General features: G+C 44.2%; 1 long non-coding RNA gene across 1 annotated transcript in view; it reads left to right on the top strand.

Moving 5' to 3' along the window:
- LOC107315493 (uncharacterized) overlaps positions 1–12,704 on the top strand; it is a 43,458-nt gene that overhangs the window by 18,384 nt on the left and 12,370 nt on the right. Inside the window, exons 2-3 of the long non-coding RNA XR_014946852.1 lie at positions 236–381; positions 7,008–11,837. This is a non-coding gene — a long non-coding RNA (uncharacterized LOC107315493). The remainder of the gene's footprint in view (positions 1–235; positions 382–7,007; positions 11,838–12,704) is intronic.

The raw sequence follows: 12,704 nt of genomic DNA, 5'->3' as shown, positions 1-12,704 counted from the left end.
TCTTAGTGCCACAGCAAATTGAGGGACAAAAGGCAGAAGTCTCTTAAGCATTGTGATGCTCAGACCCTGTAGACACCCAAGGTCTGGCTGGATGGGGGCTCTAAGCACCTGGTGGAGCTGTGGGTGTTCCTGTTCATTGGAGGGGAGTTGGACCAGATGGCCTTTAAGTGTTGCTTCCAACTCAAATCATTTTATGGTTCAGTCATTCCAACCATCTTCTCTCCCTGGACTATAGAGGAAGCCAGAAAGATGCATCGCCTACTTTGGCATCTCAGAGAAGAGCATGAAGGGTCTGAATGAATCCAAATCCCAGCACCCACATAGAGCCCTTCAGCACACAAGTGGCTTCACAAGCAAACCAAACCTGAGGAGAATTTCTGGGTGAGTCTGGCAATGTTTTTAAGTTCTAATATTTACTTTTCCTAGCTCTGGCCAAGAGCATTCCCTTGGTTGGTTTGAAAAGGGTTATTTCTTTGCCACATTAACTGATCCCATGATATTTTACTGCACTCCTCAGCCATTGCTTCATTGTGTTATTAAATAGTGGCCTAAGGCTCCATGTTCATCATTCTGCAAACAGAACAACCTCCTGGCACAGCTGTGTTGGCCACAGGAAGATGGGTTAAGTGGGACAGTATCTGGTTAATCTCCACAAGGAATGATCGTTTCTTTCCCAATAGGCTTCAATTTTCAGTGCATGTTGTTTCTCCAGATAGCATGGAAACAGCCCTTAATGTAACTGGAACTTGGGCCAAAGCATTTACTAGACTTTATTTGCTTTAGAAAAAAGGGGTAAATAAAAGAGTAGACTTTAGTATTTAATATTGTAGTTTCCCCTAAAATTTGCATAAGTGTCATGTGTGTGCCTTAAGGCTCCTTACCAAGGATTCTATGCATTATCACCATACATATATTAACAGTGTGTTAGAACTCTGTTGCAAATTTTAATTTTTCTTTGTCAATATCAATGTTTCCATTGCCTACACAGGCTGGAATGAGCTCTGTGTTTTCATTATATTTTTCAATTAACTTTTCTTCCCCTCATCAATGTGGTTGTGGATTAATTCATTCTCTTCATTTTTCTTGGGGGAAAAAAAAAATCATTATCTGATATGAAATATTTCATTTCTGTGGAAGAAAACTCTATGAAAGTGAAAACTCAAACGAGGTACAACTGTATTACCAGGCCTGACTGTTTTAATAACCAGTCATGAGAGCAGCAGATCAACTATCTCTTAGGAAGCCAAATGATTCAATGGCTGAAGTAAACTCTAGAAATAACTTAAACCTGGCCCTCAAGGGGGCTACTTAGGAAGAACCAGTCTGCAGGCTGGGCACTTCCTTCCCCCTGTAGGGCAACAATGGCATTAATGGGGTTTGCCGGATCATTTCAGTGGTAGGTTTGTGTCTCCTGATATGTTGTCACAAGTCCACCAGCACAAGGATAGAAGAACCACTTCATTAATTATGGGATGAGCAGAAGTAAAGCTATTTTGCTGCTGTCAGCATTGGATAATTTTATAGTTTCCTACTCAAAGAAAACTCCCTTAAAGGCTTTTCAAAGACATAGCATTGGTGAGCATTGTGAATGAGAAGGCCATGCCAATGGAGGTTGGTGGCCCTGCCTGTGGGGGGTTGGAGCTTGATGATCCTTGAGGTCCCTTCCAACCCAAGCCATTCTATGATCCTGTGATTCTATGATTCTGTGCCTCTACTTTGGTGTTGTTTCTGGGACTCAGTCATCCTGTAGCTGACCACTAGGTTGGGAGGAAGAGAGAGCCAAGCTCTCTACTTGCCTGCACTGGGCCTGGCAAGCATATCCTTCCATGCATCTCATGTCTCTGTATTTATGTACTGGCAAAATCTGAGTCAATACTTGCTTATATGGTATTTTCTTGTCTTAATAAGCAATTGTTTATTTAAGGCCATCATTCCCAGGCTTGCCCCAGAGGATGACAATGCTCAGGTTGCCTAGCATGGATCCACAAGGAACCAGACAGCCTATGGGGTTTAGGACTAACTGCAATGGACATCCAACATGAGATCTGGAGCACAAAATCTCTGCACCCCATCATGGATAATGTACAGCCTATTCTTCAGCATCCTCTGCTCAAGTCCTCTGAGACTTGACTTGAACACAAATAGCAGCAAATTGGTGTCTGCCATGATACATGAACAAACCACATTAGTAATTTGTACATGCTGGCACAGTGCGAAAAAGGAGCAGTATTTGTCCTGTTTTTATTTTACTTCAGGTTGAGGAATGGGTGAAGGTTTGTGGTTGTCATTTCTGTATCTGTCCATTTGACAGAGGACCATGTATTTAAAGGAATTACTTTTTTTGTACACCAACAGTGGGCTGTTGGTGTAGAGTTTTGAGGAAAAAAAATCTGCAGATGAAATAAGCAGCCATTTAATTTATCCTTCACAGTTGTTTCATGTAAATGAAGAAATGGAAGTCTTTGTGAGCCATCAAAGCTGTGAAATAAATGCACGATTAGCTGCATGAAAGTGCTGAAACCCATTAGCACTCATTTTAGAATAATAATGTACTTCAAGTCTATTTGTTGAAATATAAATACAATTATGTGGAAAGAAATTAATGCGCAGTATGAAGTTGCTTTAAGATCTCATAAAATGTTCTGCAGTACAAGATTAAATTAATGAAACCATGTTTTTAGAAGGCAAACAATTAGGATGTTGTATGAAAGTATAGATAAAATTTTTAAGAGATCATAACATCTCCAACTCTGAGCATCAATGCAGATCAGCATTTGTAGAAACTCATCTGGATGAGGAAAGTGGAGTCTGCCTCTTCCCACCATCAGTGGGGCTGGAAGTGGGCAGGAGAGCTGGGAGTGTGCTTATGGCAAAGGGCAAGTTGAAGTTAGCAGCAATTTGTCAGAAGTGCACATCAGATCATGGATTCCTACCTTTTTCCGTCTACACTGAATGTAAATTGGGCTTACAAGCAAAATGGGGAAGCGGTGTCTGACTTTCAGCTAAAAGTAGCTCAGAGACTGCTCTAAGCTGTGCCTTTAAGCAGTGCCTGAGCTGGGCCACCTCTCTTTGTCCTTTTCTTAAAGAGGTAAGGGAGGCAAAGGCATTACAGAGGCCAGCTTGCTGCCTCTGGGACCCACCTGACCTTTAGGACTGGTGCAATTGTAAGGGAACCTTGCAGCAATCCTTGCCTCATGTTTGACACTGCCATTGATAATCTCACTGAGAAAGTCTTCAAAGCACTTTACAGGGTGATCATGACACCATCTCCTTACCAAATGGTGCATTCACCCTCCACCATCTGTAGCTCTTCTGTACAGGAGGCTCAGAGCAGGAAAGAGCATAGGAGGGCTGAGCAAGAGGTCAGACCTGGGTGCTGGTCGGTTCTAATGAGCAGAAAACATGCAGACTTCACAGCTTGGACACAAAAACTGTGCTTAAAGGGAGGGCAGTGGAGGGGGTCAGGGCTGTAGGAAATGCACTGGTCAACATGATAAACCAGGGTGCAGCTCTGAAGTGGAGGAAAGAACCCAACCCTTTCCAAACTGCCTGCTAACCTCCTTCTTGCTTTTGCCTCAGCCAGCCTGCTGAAATGAATTCCTGCCCATGTTTTCATTTTATTTTCACTGCAGAACGTTTAGGATTGCATGGCAGTGTGCTCAAGTTCGTTATTTAGAAAGAATTTTCCAAAGCTGAGAAAAGCCAACTGGCACAAAGACATGCAGAGCGGTGCCCCGTGCCATCAGCAGGTGCTCAGAAGTAAATTCTCAGCATGAAAAGACTGTTTTATAACAACAGTTGCTCTCAAATGTTTCCTATCCTCTCAAAAACCTCCTGTTTGACCTCTCCTCCTTGTTCCCCATATCCACCATCATAGCTTCTCAATGCAGTTTTTGGTAATGTCGCCTATAGACCTGGTGACCAGAAAACCTTCAGCAGCAAAAGAAGCTGCCCTGGCTTTCTTTGTGGGTCAGAGAGAGGAACAAGGATGATTCTTGTTCTCTAGAATCATAGAATAGTTTGAGTTGGTGTGGACCTCTAATGACCGTCTGGTCCTGCTCCCCTGCAATGAACTGGGACACCCACAGCTCCATCAGAACCCTGTCCATCCTGACATCCTGAAAGTACTATTTACTCTTTAAAAAGTAATAATATCAGGTTTGGGGGACCTGAGCATTTATTCAAATCATGGGATGAGTGATGAGCCTGTGATCTGGTGACACGGCTACTTCTGCTTCAGCTCTACAAGCTGATAAGTTTGCAGAGAGTAAGGCCAAGGTCTAAGAAAGTATTGCAGTGTTAATAATCTCTAAGCATACAATTAACGTTGTAGGAATCAGTACTTTCATACTTATATATATGTGTATGCTTTTGCCCTTGGTGAATTGGCACTGCGCTATTCCTGACAGTTTGCCAGCTTAGTTAGGAAAAGGAAAATAAGGGAGAGTCAAATAGCAAAATCACTGTTTCTTTTCCTTATAATGCCAGGAGAAATCACACATTTACAAACCACAGCTTTCTCAAATGCTCCATCAGTTAGCATTGATATTCAGACACAAAGAAAAGATCAGCTTGCGGGACTAGCCCGCTAATGTTGTAATAATTTGTACTCAATTGGCCAAAGTGAAGTGGGAATGTAAGAATCTGCGTGTGATAATAACATAAGTCTGGCATTTCTCATCATTTTTTATAATGAAATACCCTAGTAATTTTGGTAGGAATGCAAAATGTTTTTAATGCAGCATAGAAAGTTAATGCTTTCGTTTTTTGCCTGCTTGCACTGGGTTTTATTCTGTCCTAGGACACAGGTTAAATTAAATCAGGAATCTGTAGCATTTATATTCATGCCAACTCAAGGACATCTGGCTGAAACTTTCAAGTTTAGGCTTGGAAAAGCCAGACTTTGTAATTCCCTCTGTGCTCACAGAAAGAGAGATGAACACTTCTTGGAATTGAAAAATCCTATTCTAAAATCTTCTGGAGGCCTCACAGCCGACCAGCATAAATGCTGGTGTTCACACAGCTTGAGCTATAAGTACCCAGTGCAGGTTAAGACTTTGTCTTGTGGAGGGTACTGATGTTATCCTAAAACCAAGACTTACTATCCCTGGCCTTTTACCCCATTTCAGAGACTGTGGCCTTCCAGTACTTGAAGGGAGCATATAAACAGGAGGGGGAACATGATTGTGAAGGTGGGCAGTGATGGGATAAAGGGGAATGGTTTGAAACTGAGACAGGGGAGGTTTAGGTTGGATCTTAGGAGGAAGTTTTTCCCCCAGAGGGTGGTGACGCACTGGAACAGGTTGCCCAAGGAGGCTGTGGATGCCCCATCCCTGCAGGCATTCAAGGCCAGGCTGGATGTGGCTCTGGGCAGCCTGGGCTGCTGGTTGGTGACCCTGCACACAGCAGGGGGTTGGAGCTGGATGAGCACTGTGGGCCTTTTCAGCCTGAGCCACTCTTTGATTCTATGATTCTATGATCTTATGCTCATGACTAGTGTTGCCTTTGCTGTGTAGATGTCCCTGCTCATTGCAGGGGAGCAGGACTAGGTAGCCTTTAAAGGTCCCTTCCAGCTCCAGTCATTCTGTGTTTCTATGCATACCACAATCCGAAACTTTGGAGAAATTTGTCTTTCAACTTCTGGTATATCTTCAGTAATAACCTGATGGATATTCCAGCTTGCAGCATGTCTGCTTTCTTGGCTCAACCTAGACATTTTCTAGAACCTAAATTACATCATAAAAACATGCTAAAAATTACAGCAATCCAATGCCTGAGTGTGATTCTCTGAATCACGATCCAGAGAAAATCCATCTTTGTGCTCACAGAGCTCTTTTCCCAATTGATCGAGTGCTACAAGTGCACAGGAATGCAGGAGTACAATTTAGTAAGGAGTTTTTAAAGGTTGCTGAAGGTCGGATCATTTGGGAAGCATGCTAGGCAACGCTGTGCATCTCTGCTAGAAATTAAGATGTTCAGGGACTGGCTGAAATCTGTGTGACAAACTGCTGTCCCTGCACGCATGCCTTCTGTTCCCAGGGCCCAGTCACTGAGCTCAAATCAAACACGGAACCTGAAAGTCTAGTTAGCATCCCCAGGGAACAAAATCAGGCATTTAATTAAAGGATGCCAGGCCTTGTTCAGAAAGGCTCGCTGTGCTTGGAGCTGCAGCACCCAGCAGGACTTCTGGAGGCTGCCCAAGAAGGCACAGCTGTGTACATGGGGAGCTCAGTGCCTACAGCAGCTGGGCAATGCATGCAGTAACACCAAGCAAGGCATCTGTAACAGTGCATAAGAGCTCTGCAAAGAGCTGATATACCCTAGGGTTTGTTGGTGATTGCTTTTGGCACACAAATCCCTGCGCAGTGCTCATGTGTTGTGCAGGAGGAGCCTCCTGCTTTCTTTCTTGAGTGGTGTCAAGGAGATGTTGAGAGAGCGGTTTTGTAGTGACGCATGGGCTGAGCTAGCCCACATATATATCATATAGAAAAAGATCCCTTGCTGCAAACATGCATCTGGCTTGGCTGTCATTAGTGTACAGCAGCAATACAGTTTGGATCACAGATTCTGTATCATACAACGTCCCAAGTTGGAAGGGACCCATAAAGGATTGCTGAGTCCAACTCCTGGCTCTATGCAGGACCCAAAAATCAGACCATGTGTCTGAGATCATTGTCTCAGGGTTGTTCCCAGCAGAGGATCTTATAGAATCATTTGAGTTTGATGGGACCTTTAAACGTCATCTGGTCTCATTCCGCTGCAATGCACAGGGACACCCACAGCTCCATCAGTGCTCACAGCCCATCCCCTGACCTTGGCTGTCTGCAGGGATGGGGCACCACCACCTCTCTGGGCACCTTGTGCAGTGCCTCACTGTCCTCACTGTCAAAACCTTTTTCTTTACAAAAAGACTGGGTCCAAATCTCCCCTCCTTCAGTTTGAAACCATTTCCCCTTTTTCTGTCACGACAGATCTTGCTAAAGAGGCCATCTCCTTCTCTCTTACAGCACCCCCTTTAGATACTCTTCAATAGAGATGCATTCATTTGTTTGGTGAGTTCAAGACTTCCTACTTGGGCTGTTCATGTCCAAGGAACAACAGAACCTGTTCCCATGTGGCCATCTCTGGACAGATGTTCAGCTAATGAGAATGCTTCTGGGAGCAGAGATCCAATCCCCCCCCAGGACTGAGGACCACTCTACTTCAGGAGCAGCTGCAGCTGGTGCAGAGTCTACAGGAAAGTGCAGCTCATCTCTATTCTTCTGACATTTCCAGGGCACTGCACTGACTTTGCCCCCAAGGCAAAGTGGCTACTGACACGAATATTTGCTTAATCAGACTGCCACGCTAGGAACCAATTTTGTTTGAAATCCTTTTAATTCTGTTTTGTACATGCAGCCTTAAGTCCTCATGCTGGTTAATGGAGAGTGTTTGGATGCCCCGTGGCAGCTTGTTAACGCTCTGTTAATGCCAATTACAGCAGACCGTGAGTGTGGAGAATCAGGGTGGTTGCTCTGCTGTGGAAAGGGCATGGTTGGAGACACATTTCTGACAACAGTCACAAAATGCAACAAACTTCTCAGCTGAAGGGCAACATGTAATGAAATATAGGCTGGCTTTTAGATTTGTGATCTACAGACACCGTGATGTGAGATGGGAAAGGTTCAGAACCCTGTTTGGGCACACTGTACATGAGATAGGATGACAGGGTTGCTTGAACTTAGCATCAAATGACCTGGTAACTTTTGCTATGATGAGTGATACCAATGGAGATGTCAGGTGTATATCATGGCTGCTCTCAAAATAACACCTAGAGAAAAGTCCTGTAACAACAAAACCTAGAAAATAGTCTGAGCTGGGATCACAAGAAAGTCTGATCTCTTCATAAGGACATGCTTGGATCCATCCAGCAGCAGAAGTTTGCGAAGGACCAAAGCAGTCCCAGGGTTTGGACTCAGCAAGCCAACAGGCTGTCAAAGGCTGTTCAAAGTTTTCAGTCACTTGGCAATTTTTAAGCAATTTTTATCTGTAAAAAGAGACCACAGTGTTATATAAGGTAGATGTAATTGCACATAAACAAGTAGAGCCACAGACTTCATTTCTGGCTCTGTTTACAATGCCAGAACTGGCAGACTGATGGGATTTGTCCTAATGAGCTAATTGGGAAAATTTCCCTTGTCTGTTCCATCACAAGCTTGTTGTGCTCTAATCAGCCACTCCTCAACAGCTTATCAGGAACAACTGCGAGCTTTAACCTCCTGTATTCTTCTTGGCTTTGAGATGAGCTGTGAGTGCCTATGAGAGCCAGAGATTTGAACTCAGGGCTGTGGTAAGAGTCCTCATGGCTGAAGGATTGGGTTTTCTTCCTGCATGTTATTGCCCTCCCCCGTTTTCTTTTTGTTCTGTTTTGTTTTTTCCTGGGATTCTTTTCTTCTCCTGGATGATTCATCTTTTCCATATGGGTTGTGATGGGAAATAAGTCCTACCCAAGTTTGTCTTGTTCTTCTCAAAACTGCATCTAGCTTTAATTACCATGGTTACCTGCATCTCTGCACTCTATCAGGGAGCACCGCTGAATGCAAACCAGCTGAGAGCAGGGAAAAGATTCTTATTTCTACCAGCATAAAAAAATCTCTCTCCTGATTCCTGTATCCCAGGTCTGAATTTCCCATTGATTTTTTTCTTTCTGTTCATCCTGGTGAACTCTTTTGAGCACTCTGCAGGCCAATACTTATAGCAAATGCTCCAGAGAGGGTCTGCACAATAAGCCAGAGATTCTGACCAACAACAAACAACAGAGTTGTTTCAAAACACATTAATCATCCGAGTCCCTTTGTTCAGAGAACAGTGCAGGTAGCAGGAGGTTCCTATGTACTCTTGATCAAGCAGTGCAGCTTGAATACAAAGAATACAATAATTCACTTCTTCCTTTAAATCTGCATAATTCAATCCTCACTAATGATAAAACTTAGAAAGCTAATTTGGGCATTTGTAGTCTGCACATCAAAGTCCACAATACTGCAGGTGTCTCCTTACATTTTCATAATTCCCTTAATGGACTTAGGATACCTTGCTTGGCTGTCTGTTATGTGATTACTTATCTGTTATACTCCCAAGCACCTGAAAGTTAGGACTGCAGGTTTCCGAGCATGCCTTTTTCTTATGGAAGAGCCATAAGCAGCGTGAGCTGACCATTCCTGAATGTCAGCCCTTGTTTATTTAATAACAGCTGCATTTATCATAGAATCATGGGATGGGCTGGGATGGAAGGGTCCTCAAAGCTCATCTAATTCCAGCCCCCACAATGGTGCCCCCTCAGCTCAGGCTGCCCATGGCCCCATCCATGGCCTTAGGCACCCCAAGGGATGGGACACCCACGGCTCTGGGCAGCCTGTGCTTACACCATAAATGGTAAGGAAGGCTAACTGATGAGAAATAGCATCCTTGTTGATAAATACTACTCAATGTAAGGATACAGTCTGAGCATTTTCAGTCAGGTTTTTTTCAGTATCACAGATAAAGTAAAGGAAGCATTTTCTGTGACTTGTTCTGGTGTTTGTTGCTATAAAGGAAAGAATCAGCACTTCAAGGCTATGGGAGCCAACAGCACCATTCAGTGGAGGTATGGATCTGATAACCTAAAGCCTTCATGAGGCTGAGCCAGGATTAAATCTAAGCAAACCAGATTTACTACTCAGGTGACTTGTAAATCTATAGCTCAGATGAGGAAGCAGAGCTTATTAGCAACAGCATGCAAAGATAGGTGGCCTGCTTCCAGATCCAAGGAGGCAATACACAGCTGAATTGATGGGTAACACTGTCACATAACCACTTACAGACTTCTCTTAGAGCCATAACTGCTGGTGCTTTAACCCCCCTCTAGTGTGAGGCAACCATTTGACTGTAATATGTCCAGAAATAGCTGAAAGATCTGAGGGGCAACACACGTCAAGCACCACTCCCTTATATATGTGGAGCTTCACTGGGTACTATGTAGATCCTGGGCTTTGTTAGCACTGGAGACCCTACCAGCTCTCTAAGTATATTTCTTTTTCAGTACAAATATATGCAGACATTTTTAGGAGACCTTTCAGAGAAAATCAAATCAAAACAATACCTCTCTGAAACAGTGGGATTCATCCTTCCCCAGGAACCAGTTCTACATTGTTCAATAAAAAGCTCGAGCATAACCAAGAAAAATGGCTCCAGAGTGTATTTCTGGTTGCCAAGAATTTATTACTGCAGATGCAGATGGACGTGGCTATTCCTAAGTAAATAGATTGGACCAGTTCTGAGTGCTGCAGGGGGCCGTGAGGGATTCTCTTGAATGCCATCCAGCAGAAGCAATGCCAGCCACCAAGTAAAATATCCTGCCATCAAAACCCAGGCCACGTCCTTATTTTGTCCAAAGAAGTGGACTGGTGTACTCTTTGTGGCAGTGTGACTTGTGACAGCTAACCTGTGCTGGGCCCCATCCAGCCTTGTTGTTACATGGGTGATAGTGTGGTGTAGGTGTAGGTAGGTGAGGGCCTGAAATCATAGAATCATTGAATGGCTTAGGTTGGAGGGGACCTTGAGGATTCCATCAGCCCACTGTGGGCCAGTTGCCCCCACCAGCCCCATCCAGCCTGGCCTTGGGCACCTCCAGGGATGAGGCATCTTTGAGTCATCTCCACCATCTGCAGTACACCTGGTGCATCCTTGCATGCATCATGTAGATTGGGTTATCAGCACCTGGGTTGGAGCCGGGACATTTTGGTTCCCACTGCAGGAGGGTTCCTCAGCATTGCCAGACAGGAGAAGATGAATAAGACCACAAAGCTTTCTAGCAGGGGATGCAGGACCCAAGGTTCCTCTTGCAGTGGACGATCTTTGCCTCACTGTCTATTTAGCCAAAAGAAAAAAAGTAAGAGAACAAGAGACGTCTGTGTTTGCTGAAGCAGTACAAAGAAACTCTAAAGCATCCAAAGCTCAAAGCTTCGATGTATAAATCAAACATGTTTCAGCTCACACGCCATTTACTGCAAATACAATGCTGGGAATTCAATATTTGCCTTCTGGAACAGGAGGTGTTTCACAGGGCCCTTCTGTGGCATGATATTATTCTTGTCCACTGACCGAATGAGTCTCAGGCTGAAGTTTCCCCTGCAAATGCTGGTGATTACTGGAGCAATTTGAAACGATATTCATTTCATGCTCATTGTTAGAAAAGACATCTCTGCCTGTAAATGTGTTTGCTCGGTCAAGAGCTGAAAGCAAACAGACAAAAGAGGGACAAGCAGTCAAGGCAATCTCTGGGAAAAGAAATAGCTCTTCATAGCAAAACATTCACTTACAGTAGACTTAAGCCTCAACAATGGCAAAGGCGCCGTGAGGGGTTTAACATTCAGAGGAGTGAAGGGATGAATAATTTGCAGTGCACCTGGTGCTCAGAGCTCAGTACCAGCTGGAGCAACCATGGCTCAGAGATTGTATTGGGGACCAGAGCTCACAACAGCACGAGGCATCTCCAATTCGCTATCATGTTTGCCATGGGGGAGAATTGAGATCCTGGCCTCTCTTTCCCCCAGTCCAATTCCTTTTAATGTTTGGTTTCTTTTACAGGTATTTTAGAAAGATTTCTGAAAGCATCACTTCTAGAAGTGCCTCCCCTATGGATGGATTGTGCAGCCGTGTACTCTCAAATTGGAGTGGAAAGTAAATTGTGTTTTGTGGATCCATGTGAAGACTGTCCATGGGAATTATACCTTTTTGCTTTATTTCTAAAGCTCCGAAGGAAGTGAATTACAGAATTAGAGTTTATTATAGAGTTTATCAAAAGCAGAGTGACACAAAAGGTATTCTTGAGAGTTTTTAAGTTTCCCTTTCCTTTTTCATTTTTGTGGAATATACGGGGATTGAGGTTTGAGATTCTTGATGAGGAAGAATCCAGGTAGAAACTTGGCCATTTGCTTAATATTTCTATGAATTGCAGCACCCCAGGTGGATCCTGTGTGACATGGGCTCTGCATCCAGCATCACCACCAGGTGAGGTGGCTCCAGCACCAGGCAGTGCTCACCGGTTCTCCCCTGCTGATGGGTCTGGTGCAGAAGAAAGGGAAAGCAGCCAGCATCCCTCATCTTGGTGGTCTCAGAGCCTGAGGATTGCTGCTTAGCACCACACGTGGGTTTAAAGAGGGGAGGTTCAGGTGAGGTATTAGGAAACATTAATTCTCCAAAAGAGCAGTGCTGCAGTGGCACAACTGCACATGGAGTGCTGGGGTCACCGTCCCTGGAGATGCTCCAGAGCTGTGGAGATGTGACACTGAGGGACATGGGCAGTGGGCACAGTGGGGTGGTTGGGGTTGAGTTTGGGGATCTCGGAGGTCTTTTCCAATCTGAATGATTGGAACACAACAGCTGAGATATCTCCATATCAGCCCTGTTCTTACCCAAAGGGTCAGAGTTGGGCACTGCAGAAAAAGAGGCAGGTTAACAGCACAGAGCTCCTGCTGAAAAGGCAGAGATAAGACAAGGAGGAAGGACTGCCAACTGCACTATGAATGAATTTCCTATGCAAATGGATTGTATAGCAGAAATATCCAGAATTAGAATGAGGCGAGTTTTTTTCCTAGAGTTATTAATCATATTGCTTTGGGGCTTTCAGCCTCTCTTATGCTGTTGGAAACGAGGTGCAAATTTAACAGTTTCTTTGTAAAGTTGCC

The sequence above is a fragment of the Coturnix japonica genome, chromosome 5 (assembly GCF_054131305.1).
Source record: "Coturnix japonica strain WE chromosome 5, WE-NBRP24, whole genome shotgun sequence".
NCBI lineage: Eukaryota > Metazoa > Chordata > Aves > Galliformes > Phasianidae > Coturnix > Coturnix japonica.
This window is presented reverse-complemented; position numbering and strand designations above follow the sequence as displayed.